Here is a 13,208-nt window from a genome sequence, read left to right on the forward strand (position 1 = left end):
GTATACATACACCCACTTCCTCACACACAAACACTGTAGTTATGAATACAAACATGACAGAGCTGATTGAAGCATTATATTTTGCAAGCAATTCATTGAAGATTCTTTCTCTTGAAATAATCATCCTGAAGCTGAATCACACAACATCTTGACATAGGCTAAACTCCTGCTGCTGACATTTGTAGATGGTTCATGAGCAAGAGTTTCACCCATCACGAATCTTCAGTTATATTGGCTTATTGTTACTCTATTTCGGCTGATTGTTAACAGGATATTTAATTCATTAGGGAGTAGTGTGTGCTGTGGGCACAAACTACATCATTATGATATCCGCTTTACTTCAGAGCTGACAGAGCCATTTTGTGCTGAATTATGAACCAAATTGAGGCAACTTTAATACCATAAAAAAGGTTATCAAATCTGCTTATTGCTCCTGCCAAGACCACAAGGCAAACCAGTTGCACCCTACAGGAGTCTTTTGGCCTTGTAAGAAGAAAAATGATCCATAGATAATTTCACCGAGGGGATGCTCAGAATGCCATATTGTAGATCAGCAAATCTGTGAAAGGTTTGCTTGAAATAAATGTGTAAAAGAAAATCTTTTTTTTAAGTCCAAGATGAGTAGAATAAAAAGAAGTACTAAGTTGGGGTTATCAATGTTTCCTTCTAATATTGAAAACAATCCTCAGAGTCTAAATTTTAGGCAATGAAATTTGAAATGTTTCCTGTTTTTTTGCCATTACCATTTAAAAGAGTGTAGCATATGAACTAATTTTATATTCCTGTTTTTATTTTCTTGCCTGCCTAATTTCTGAATTTTGCCTTGGCAGATTAAGCAACCCTGTCTAAGTCAGTGTAAATTGTCTTTATTTTATTTCCTCTGTAAGTAAGACTCAATAATGGGCTGAAATTCTGACTGTACAGTTAAATTTGACATTAGAAATGTTTACCTACTTGGAGTACAAATATTTGAAAATAGGATGCCATGCAATAAGTGATGATATAAATTGCAACCCATAATTTTTCTGCTCATATTGAAAAGGTCATTCCCAGCATTGGCTCTTTCACCAAAATCAACAATGCCTTAGATAACTGATGTAAAGAACAAGTAGGAAATGTTACTCTAATCTAACTTCTGGTTGGTTAGGTTTCAGGGGCAGTGGTAGATACTGTCTTATAACTGATACTAAAATTGTTGTTAGCTGCGAAGTTGTGTCCGACCCATCGCGACCCCATGGACAATGTTCCTCCAGGCCTTCCTGTCCTCTACCATCTTCTGGAATCCATTTAAGCTCACGCCTACTGCTTCAGTGACTCTATCCAGCCACCTCATTCTCTGTCGTCCCCTTCTTCTATTGCCCTCAATCTTTCCCAGCATTAGGCTCTTCTCCAGTGAGTCCTTCCTTCTCATTAGGTGGCCAAAGTATTTAAGTTTCAACTTCAGGATCTGGCCTTCAAAAGAGCAGTCAGGGTTGATCTCCTCTAGGACTGACCGGTTTGATTGCCTTGCAGTCCAAGGGACTTGCAGGACTCTTCTCCAGCACCAAAGGCCTCAATTCTTTGGCGCTCAGCCTTTCTTATGGTACAACTTTCACTGCCATACATTGCAACTGGGAAGACCATAGCCTTGACTATACGCACTTTTGTTGACAGGGTGATATCTCTGCTTTTTAGTGTGCTGTCTAGATTTGCCATGGCTTTCCTCCCAAGTAGCAAGCATCTTTTAATTTCTTGGCTGCAGTCCCATCTGCAGTGATCTTGGAGCCCAGGAAAATAAAATCTGTCACTACCTCCATTTCTTCCCCATCTATTTGCCAGGAATTGAGAGGGCTGGATTCCATGAATTTGGTTTTCTTAAAGTTAAGTTTCAACCCAACTTTTGCACTTTCCTTCCTCACCGGCAACAAGAGGCTCTTTAGTTCTTCTTCACTTTCTGCCATTAGAGTGGTATCATCTGCATATCTTAGGTTGTTGATATTTCTTCCAGCAATCTTAATTCCAACTTTTGATTCATCTAGCCCTGCCTTTCTCATGATGTGCTCTGCATATAAGTTAAATAGGCAAGGTGACAGTATACAGCCTTGCCGGACTCCTTTCCCAATTTTAAACCAATCAGTGGTTCCATGTCCACTTCTCACTGTTGCTTCTTGGCCCGCATATAGGTTTCTCAAGAGACAAATAAGATGGTCGGGTACACCCATCTCTTTAAGAACTTGCCACAGTTTGTTGTGATCCACACAATCAAAGGCTTTATCATAGTCAATGAAGCAGAAGTAGATGTTTTTCTGGAACTCCCTAGCTTTCTCCATGATCCAGCATATGTTGGCAATTTGATCTCTAGTTCCCCTGCCTCTTCGAAATCCTGCCTGTACTTCTGGAAGTTCTTGATCCACATACTGCTGGAGTCTATCTTGTAGGATTTTAAGCATAACTTTAGTAGTATGTGAAATGAGTGCAATGGTGCGATAGTTTGAACTTTCTTTGGCACTGCCTTTCTTTGGAATTGGAATGTAAACCGATCTTTTCCAATCGTGTGGCCACTGTTGAGTTTTCCAAATTTGCTGACAAATTAAGTGTAGCACTTTTACTGCATCGTCTTTTAAGATTTTGAATAGCTCAGCTGGAATACTGTCACCTCCACTAGCTTTGTTGTTGCTCAGTTTTTCTAAGGCCCATTTCACATCACATTCTAGGATGTCTGGCTCGAGGTCAGTGACCACCTCATGGTGGTTATCGGGGGCGTTAAGCTCATTCTTCTATAGTTCTTCTGTGTAATTTTGCCACCTCTTCTTAGTCTCTTCTGCCTCTGTTAGGTCCTGGCCATTTTGGTCCTTTATTATGCCCATTTTTGCATGAAACGTTCCCTTCATCTCTCCAGTTTTCTTGAAGAGATCTCTGGTCCTCCCTATTCTATTGTTTTCTTCTATTTCTTTGCACTGTTCATTTAAGAAGGCATTCTTATCTCTTCTAGCTATTCTCTGGAATTCTGCATTCAATTGGGCGTATCTTTCTTTTTCTCCTTTGCCTTTCGCTTCCCTCCTTTCCTCAGCTATTTGCAAAGCTTCCTCAGACAACCATTTTGCTTTCTTGCATTTCTTTTTCTTTGGGATGGTTCTAGTTGTTACCTCTTGTACAATGTTGTGCAACTATGAGCCTCTGTCCACAGTTCTTCAGGCACTCTGTCTATCAGATCTAATTCCTTAAATCTATTAGTCACCTCTACTGTATATTCAACAGGGATATGATTTAATTCCTGCCTGAGTGGCCTAGTGCTTTTCTTCAGTTTAAGCCTAAACTTTGCAATGAGAAGCTCGTGGTCTGAGCCACAGTCAGCTCCTGGTCTTATTTTTACTGACTGTATAGAGCTTCTCCATCTTTGGCTGCAGAATACATAGTCAATCTGATTTGTGTGTTGACCGTCTGGTGATGTCCATGTGTAGAGCCGTCTCTTGGGTTGTTGGAAAAGAGTGTTTACTATGACCATCGTATTCTCTTGACAAAATTCTATCAGCCTGTGCTGACCAAACTTGCCTGTTATTCTGGTTATCTTTTGGCTTCCTACTTTAGCATTCCAATCCCCCATGATGATAAGGACATCATTTTTTGGTGTTAGTTCTATAAGGTGCTGTAGGGCTTCATAGAACCAGTCAATTTCATCCTCTTCAGCACTGGTGGTTGGGGCATAGACTTGGACTACTGTGATATTGAATGGTTTGCCTTACATTCAAACTGAGATCATTCTGTGATTTTGGGGATTGTATCCCAGTTTTGCTTTTCCTACTCTTTTATTGACTATGAAGACTACTCCATTTCTTCTGAGGGATTCTTGCTCCCAGTAGTATACCTGATGGTCATCTGAATTAAATTCACCCATTCCTGTCCATTTTAGTTCTCTGATTCCTAAGATGCCAATGTTCAGTCTTGTCATCTCTTGTTTGACCACGTCCAGCTTTCCTTGATTCATGGATCTTACATTCCAGGTTCCTATGGAGAAAAATCTTTACAGCATCGGACTTTTCTTTCACCACCAGATACATCTACAGCTGAGCGTCCTTTCGGCTTTGGCCCAGTCGTTTCATTCTTTCTGGCGCTACTAGTACTAGCCCTCTGCTCTTCCCCAGTAGCATATTGGACACCTTCTGACCTGAGGGGCTCATCTTCCAGCGTCATATCATTTTGCCTTTTGGCACTGTCCACAGGGTTTTCCTGGCAAAGATACTGGAGTGGGTTGCCATTTCCTCCTCCAGTGGATCACATTTTTTCAGAACTCTCTTCTATGACTTGACCGTCTTGGGTGGCCCTGCATGGCATAGGTCATAGCTTCATTGAATTACGCAAGCCCCTTCACGATTACAAGGCAGTAATCCATGAAGGGATTACTAAAATAAGGCACTGCTTAAGCCTTTATAGACATGAAATATAGAGGAAGCCTAACCTATGTTTCATACAATACAGTGTTTTAGAAAAGTCATTTTCCTTTTCCATGACTGAGTTTTAGTGTTAAAATCTTCTACCTAAACTGTAGCAAGTTATTTGTGGTGGCCCAGTGACTAGAATGCAGTTTTGCAGACTAATTGTGCTGATTGCCAGAAGTTCAATTCTCACCCTCTCAAGGTTGACTCAGCCTTCCATCCTTCTGAGGTCAGTAACATGAGGACCAAGATTGTTGGAGGCAATAGGCTGACTTTGTAAACAGCTTAGAGAGGACTGTAAAGCATTGTGAAGCGGTACATAAGTCTATGTGCTATTGCTATTGCTAATTTAGAAGTAGTAAACATGTTTTATCTCTACCACTTCTTCACTGCTCCACAAATTAACAAAAGCTAGATATCAGGGAAATGATTTCTAGGGTAGTTTTTTTTTTCTCATGGTGTCTGTTTTCTGAATATAGATCCCCCCAATCATTTGAATTGTCCAGATTTTCCTAGATTAAAACTATGTTTATATCAAATCAGGACCCATGAAATCTCTCTTGGATGATTAAATCTTCATTTATGTGCATAGCCAAGTTCCCTCTATAACAAAACATCTTCTTAAACAACAAGGTGTTGCATTATCTTGGTTTTATGTTTCTTTTGAATTATTTAAATTTTGAATGGATTATAAAATGAAAAGAAAAAATGTTGACAAACTTCACACTTGCTAGTATTATGTGTAAGATATGAAATACAGAATAATAGTTGTGGAAAGTTATTATAGCACTAAAGCTATAATAACTGGGGAGTAGCATTGTACTGGAATCTGAATTTGAACGGTATAAAATATGTACAAGTTCACAATTATGGCTATAATTAGTATGGATATTGCCCAAGTTTTGCTTTCATATTGCTAGCTGGCCAAGAAAGAATGAGCTGTACTATTTGCTTGATGCATACTATAGGAAGAAGAGGAGCTGTAATCCTCATTAGTGAAATATACTGGCACATTATTTTACACCCACAAACAGAAGTGGCCTCATTACGTAAAAGAAATAAAAGAGCTATCCAACTACTTCTGAATGAAACTGTGATTTAATCTAATCACAGCACTTCTATTTTAGATTACTTTAATTGCAGTTTGTAAAACAAACACAGATGGATGCAGATTATGCTTGCTATTTCATACTATTTCTAAATTAACACTGATTGAATTATAGTACTAATAAAAGTGAGTATTTGGGGATTCATTCATAGGAGTGCTAAAATAATCAGCTCCTTGAAAGAAAGAGTGGAGGAACATTTTAACATGTTGAAGAATAATTAATGACTGTTAAATGACTCTTAAAGAAATTGCACATGGTTTCACACATCTGGAAGTTTGATAAGAGACACGGATGTTATAATGAACAGCGGAAAGGAGCTTTGCTTATGTATGTGTGAAGTCTGAAGCAATTCTCCTTAATTATTTTCAAAAGATACACAGTGTTAATAAATTCACATTCTATTTTCCTGTAGTGAGAAAGAGCACAAAAGCTGAAGAAAGAGACAGAGGGACTAATTGTGACTGCACAAGACCAAGTCTTAAGAACAAAGGCATACAAAGTCAGAACTGAACAGACAGCAAATACCTCCTCTGCAAAGAAGTTGAAAAAAAAGTGGACCACATAGTTAACTTCTGCAAAAAGTTAGCAAAGACTATTACAAATGACAAAATAGCAACAATGGTGCATTGAAATACCTGCAAGAAATACAATTTGCCTGCAAGCAAGAACTGGTGGAACCACAATACAAAGTTATAGAAAATGAAGAAGCTTAAAGCGTTCTGGGACTTTAGACTTCAAACAGACACGCACCTGCCACAAAACACCCTAGACTCAATGATTTTCAATGAGAAAAACAAAAAAAATCTGGAGAGTATACATGGCAGTACCTGGACATAACAGAACAGAAGAGAAAGAACTGGAGAAAATAACTAATACAAAGACTTGCAAATAGAAAGAGAACAACTGTGGCAAAAGCAAGCAAAGAGAGTAGCAATAGTAATAGACACCATGGGTGTAATTCCAAAACAGCTGGAGCCTCACTTGAACACCATGGGCACTGACAAAATCTCCACCAGTCAATTGCAAAAGCCGACTTTACTTGGAACAGCTTACATTGTGCAACAATACTTTAACATCAGCAAACATCCACATCTGTCTATCCCAGGCTCTGGGGAAGGACCTGATAGGTGAATAAAAATGCCAAATTCAGTCTCAACATCTTCTTCACTGTGTGACCACCACCAACAATAATAATAACAACAACAAACAACAACCATTTTATCATGCCTTTCTTTGGCCATTGGCATACCAAACTCTGTAAACATTCTTCTGTATTCGTATTAGCTAGGTGAGAAGAACCATTCTTTTCATTCTTCATGAAGTAGAAGAATTTTGTCCAATTTTGGAAGAATAATTTTATATTATTCAATCACCAGACAAAATTTTATTGATGTTATGATACATACCTTTCTTTCTTACTGATTTTGAACTCTCAGACTAGAGACCTATAAATGTCAATTTATTTCAGCCTCTTACTAGAAACATCAAGATATCTTCCCATGTACAGTAGTAACTTTGTAGTACAATGGCTATGTTGACCACTAGAAGGCACTATGTGATTGGTTTCATTCATGTTGTCATGGTTCTGACAGATGAAACTCTTCAAAAGAACTTCAAGGCATTGTTTACCTTAAAGAATCTTTTATTCAAGAAACAAAGTATTGGCACTACATAGTCGAAACTAAAAACTAAATTCCCCTCCCCTGGATACAAAGTATCAAAGCACAATTCCCTCCTCCAATAAACAGTCATAAATCACATTCCCCAATTAGCTTGAAGCGCAGGCTTTCTCCCCAGCTCTCCAGCCCGACAAAACTCCATCAACTCTGGGCCCATTGACCTTGGATTCCCAGGGCTGAGTTATTATTGTTATGACTAGCTGGACTGTTATCCACATTCTCCCTTCCAGCATCAACTAACTCTAAAAGCAATAGAGCAAACTGGCTGCATTTCTATCTGTTGTCAAAGCAAGAACATCCAATGTTAGCAGCATTGACACATGTTGGAACTCACTTGGCATAGGTGTTCAATCTTATATATTATGTTCAACAAATTGAACATTCAGTAGTGATACAGTAAATATAATTAGTGTAACTTTTTTTCATGGGATTTCAACATGTCATAAAAACTAGGTTTATTTTTTTTATCGCCTTTGAGAGCTATTAGATTATTGTGATATCATGGAGCTTCATTAGCTTATTATTTTTTAAAAAAATATTTGCTGCCTTAAGAACTGTAATTGAACTGTAATTCAGTAATTCTCAGAATTCATAACGGTTCATGGGCAGTTTATCACGTTATAACAGTTGCCCTTAGGACTGTTACTGGAAAGAGTGGTTAAAAATAAATAATTAATAACTAAATAAACATTTACATTCTCATTAATTGCCCAATCAAGAAAGCATTAGAAAGCTTGACTAAATACTCATCTCTAGAGATGAGCCTGAATATCTTTACAATAGTTTAATTCAATTACTGACATTTTATGTTCATTTAACCTGTCTGATTTAATTTGTGGTTTATGTAACCTGTCATACTGATATTATAATTGAACCTTTGCAAATGACATTCATTAAGAATGGGGCAGAGTTTATCAGTAAGAATTTAGAGAGGCGTATTTATCAAGAAAGCCATCAGATGGCTACTCAAAAGGGAAGATATTTAAGGCAAAATCAAAAGATATGGGGACAGACCTTGGTGATTTTTTGACAACTGGCAAGTTCTTAGATATTCAGACTTTGGAATTTACAGCTAGTCTTTGGTTAAGACTGTAATTGGCACTGGATTTTCCTTTGCTGAGCAATACAATTGTAAAGAGCTATGTCAAATTGCTTAGAAGTTCTTCTTGCCATTGTTAAGTGTGGTTCACAAGTCATTAAGGAGGATTCCAAAGTCTTAATATCTAAGAACTTGCTAGCTGTCAAAAAATTATCAAGATCTGGCTAACAATCAAAATCATTGAGGAAGCCAGTGGAAAGTTGCAAGTCCCAGGCAGCTTGCAAGCAGGCCAAGTGGTAGCTAAGTGGCTGTTGTTGGGTGGGTAGCATACAGCATGGTATAAGCAGGGGAGGGGTGGGGGTGGCTGCTGCAGGGCACGGGAGACTGTGTGAAAGTGTGTGAGGGTCTAGCGCATGACATAGTGAAAAGGTAGTGGAGGTGGGAGTGGCTATTTCAGGGTACAGGAAGGTGTTTGAGTATGAGCCAACATAGAGTAGCACAAGTGTGGCAGTGCTTGGAGTGGCAGATAAAGAACACAGGAAGGTGAGTAAGAATCCAGGAAGGTGAGCAAGGGTGCACAAGGGGCCCATATGGCATATGCCCAGTGGGGCTGAGGTAGCTTGCAGGATGTGGGAAGTGTGCATGAGCGGACAGTGCAGGGCAAATATGGTGAGGTGAGGGTAGTTGCTGGTGGAAGACTTCCCAGAACAACTTGTGACCTTCCCTGCTGGCTTCTCCGGGTACTTTGCAATCACATGATCATAGTGATCACTTGATCATGTGATCCTCAAACTGTTGTAATTGCAAGCTGGTTGCCAAGCACCCTGATTACAACCACATGGCTATTAAGGGATGCTGGGATGGCCAGAAATTCAAGGACAAGTTATAACCAACATTTGTTGAGCATCGTCAGCTGAATGTGTGACCATTAACCAATGACTGCCTGTCTTTACGTGTAACCAGCTGAACTGCTCAATCAGATACACTTAACATGTTTTTTGTGAACAATAGTTAAAAATTCAAATGTATCCAATAATTTAGCACTGTAATTTGTAATAATTTTGTTTATCACATTGTCTCCCATATAGCTTGAAAAGCAAAATAGAATTTGGGTGGCTGGAAATAGATGCATTGTGAAATTTTGAAGAAGTCCATGCATGCCTTCATTCATAAGTTTCCTCACTAACTTTTACTTCCCAAGTAATTGGACAACATCCATTTACATAAAACCAGGCTCACCTCTGCCTCATGCATTCATGCCTCATTTCCTCACTTAATGCCTTTTCATTCCTGTTATTTATTTATTTTTATTATTACATTTCCAGTATACAGCACTGTGAGTCATTCTCATTGCTATCCCTGGCAGCACCTTCCCAGCGCTGTGAAACAATAAGAAGATTTAAAAAAGCTTCTCCATCTAGTCAGAGGAGCTAACCTTTATTATAATGGCATTTGGTTTGTAACAGAACCTCATTCAATAAAGAATTATTTATAATAAGATTTCAAAAAGTATCCTGCTAGTTCAGAGATGAGGAACTGGATGCGGAACATTAATGCTCAGCAGCTACAGCCAGCATGGCCAGTAGTCAAAGATATTGGGGGCTGAAATTCAGCAATCTCTGCAGAGGCAGGCATTCTCTTGATTCTCAATTTCCCAAGACTCTCTATAACTACAACTGAATGTAAAACACAGTCCCATTTGAAAGAGCCATGCACAACATGAAAACTGATTTAAAGTTGGAAGCTTGCATGAGAGACCAAAGGTAATCATTCACCTTTTTAAATGGTTAGAGTTAGTTTTGTTATTTTATGTTCTTAATCACTCTCAACTTTGATTATTCGATTTCTGCTCAGATTGTAACAGATTATATATCTGTTAGAAATTAGAGATTGACTTGTTTAATCTGAGAGCCTTTATATTAATATAGAACGGCCATACTTCCTGTTCCAGCTTAGACAATTCTGAGCTTGCCCATGGGTAGAGCAACACTAACAGCTACAAAAATAAATTGCTACCTAACCTAAGATGTTGCCACCTTATGGAACCTAGGAATCATCTCCCTTCTCTCTCTGCAGTCCAGAAAGCTCTGAAAACCTGGCTTAATCCCAGGCCTAGAGTTGATGTTTGTTATTAGTTTAGTGGCTCTTGTTTTGATTCACACATTTTGTTACAAGAGCATGTGTCACAAGGCACTTCTTTCCACTCGTAACTTGACCAAGAAGCTATGGGAAGGGGAGGGGTGGGTAGATAAGATAATCTTTATTGTCATTTTTTACTGTGGGCACAACGGCACACATCAAAAATGAAATTTAGTTGCCCGCTCTCAAAGTGAAACACGTACATGACACACACCTAAAACATACTACATACAACATATGTATAGACCCACACCCCTACATATACATAACAATAAAATATTAAATACTGTCCATCTTGAATATATAATGGAAGGAGGAAGCCTGGGGATTGGAATGTGTGGAGAGCTGGGAGGGAGAAAAGGAATTTACGTGAGCCGTTTGCAGCCTGACAAAATCTTGCAATTTCAAGGTCAGACTCTGAAGACTTTTGGAAGGTGCAGAATGTTTCCCCAAAATAAAATATTTAACCTGGATTGGTGGACAGTGGACGGTGGGCAGGGGAAGGAAACAGGGGTTTTACTATTATGTGATTCACGCTGAAACCTTAGAACTGGCTTTACTTCTTATGTGCCTGTAAGGATCTTCCAGTAAAGTTATACTTTTGGCAATCAAAAAAAAAATCCCAGGAGTTTCTTTTGGTGTACATGCCAGAGGGACAGTGGTCATTAAGCCAGTTCACCAAGTAGTAACCTACCTGGATCCCACCCAGAGGTCAACAGCAACCTGAGAATGTTGGCAACCAACAAAGTGTTGGAGGAGGGGAAGAAACCGGGAGAGGTCCCAGCCTGAGAGGCTCCAGAGACTTTGCAGGCTATAGCCAATGTGCAGCCAGCCGGAACATATTCCATACAAAAAGCTAAGATGTCAGAGCAGCTATTGGCCAGTGTGTGTGAGAGAGTGAGAGATGCCCTATACCAGGGACCAAAAACCCAATGGGTGACAAACATGTGAAAGTGGTAAAGGCTGAATATCCCTTAGCACCCTTTGGCATTAATGTACTCTGAGGGAGCAAGTGGAAGGTGAGGTAGTTAGTCAAGTGGGACAAGCCCTGTGGTGAGATTGAAATATGTGAACAACCAGTTATCTGTGTGGATGCCACATCTGGAAGTCAATTCTGAGCCTGGGCAACAAGAAAATTAGCTACTGGTTCTGCTGAAGTGGTGCAAACCTGCCGAATCCCACCATGGACTAGCCCACTAAGTGGAAGCTCCCAGTTGCAGCCTGCAGCCCATCAATGGAGCAGCTGAGGGAGCAGTTTGGCAGTTTGGAGATTCAGATGGCCACATTGCTGGGGACTGTGGCAGCAGCAACCAGGATGGGCGGAGTAAACCACTAGCAGCATTGGCCACCCTATCTCCCCCTCTCCTGCAGCTGATGACCTCAACCCTAGTGATAGTGGATATTTTGTATTTCGTATGTACTGCAGATTTTATGTTATCTCTACTCTTTTTGGTTGCCTTTGTTTATTTATCTCATTACATTATATTAAAATGTAAATTTTATATGCATTGGTAAATGTTTTTTTTTATCCCATTTATATTCCGCCCTTCTCCGAAGAGTCAGGGCGGCTTACAATCTAAAGCACAAATCAATGTGCTTAGCGATAGCCTTCATTCTATGTATATGCCTGCTTATTAGGGCTTTCACACACACCCCAAGCAGCATTATTACAAAGTCAGCTTATTGCCCCCAACAATCTGGGTCCTCATTTTACCTACCTCGGAAGGATGGAAGGCTGAGTCAACCTTGAGCCTGGTGGGACGCGAACCTGCACTAATTGCAGGCAACTGGTGTTACTTAAGGAGGCATTAGCCCACTGCTCCACCAAGGTTCCACCAAGGCTCTTCCAAGCTAACTTGAAATACTAGAATATATATACTAATGTCTGTTGTTTTGATTGATACTGTATGATGTTTTATAGAAATGAACAAAATAATTCCAGGTAATTGCTATCTTCTCTGTAAAGAACGTTTCAACAGTATCTCAAAATTCTTGTAGTGTCAAATTAGATATAGAGCAGCTGAATTATTTATTTATGTTATATCAAAAAGTAATTTCTCAATGTAACATAATTTCTCTTTCTCCTGTGATTTATAAAAATATTCCTGGCGGCTCAGTTATTACTGTGTGCTAATAATACACATTATTCCCATTTTGCTACTAACTTTGGTATATAAAAGTAAAACACTGTTGATTTCAAGATCAGATCCCTTATACAGTAGCTGAATGAGAGATATGATCTGAGATGAGAGATATGACCTCTGAGATGAGAGATATGATCTGTTCAAACACAGAGAGGAAAAATGAATAGACACAAATAAATATAGAGTAAAACTATGAAATTCAAAATGTAAGAAGAATCTGTTTACAATAGCCTATGCATGGGCCCAACTTGTATTCATTCCATGAATGGACCATTTTATATTCAATGTATAATTTTGAATTATAATGTGACAAACTTTGCATAAAAGTTTGAGAAAGAGAGAGACAGAGAGAGAGAGAGAGATGGAGATGGCAAAATTGACTGTTTTAATTAAAGAGAAGAATCTATCTAGTTTTATTTCTACTTGGAACCACTTCTGGACTTTGGGCTTAAAACTAGAATGCCTTTATTGTTATAGAGGTGGTTTGAAATAGAAATGTAAAGCAACAGGTCAGGTTGTATTTTTTTTTTGTATTCTACTACACTGAAACAAGTTAAAAGTCTTTATGGTTGCATCTTAAACTTTTCGGACTTTTGTTTAGTTGTGTTTATAATCCACTTTAATAAAACTTGAAAAAAAGATGCCTCATTTGTAAGTTTTTAAATTTCAGGTAAAAATTGAGCTAA

The sequence above is a fragment of the Vipera ursinii genome (genome assembly GCF_947247035.1).
Source record: "Vipera ursinii genome assembly, chromosome: 1".
Taxonomy (NCBI): Eukaryota; Metazoa; Chordata; class Lepidosauria; order Squamata; family Viperidae; genus Vipera; species Vipera ursinii.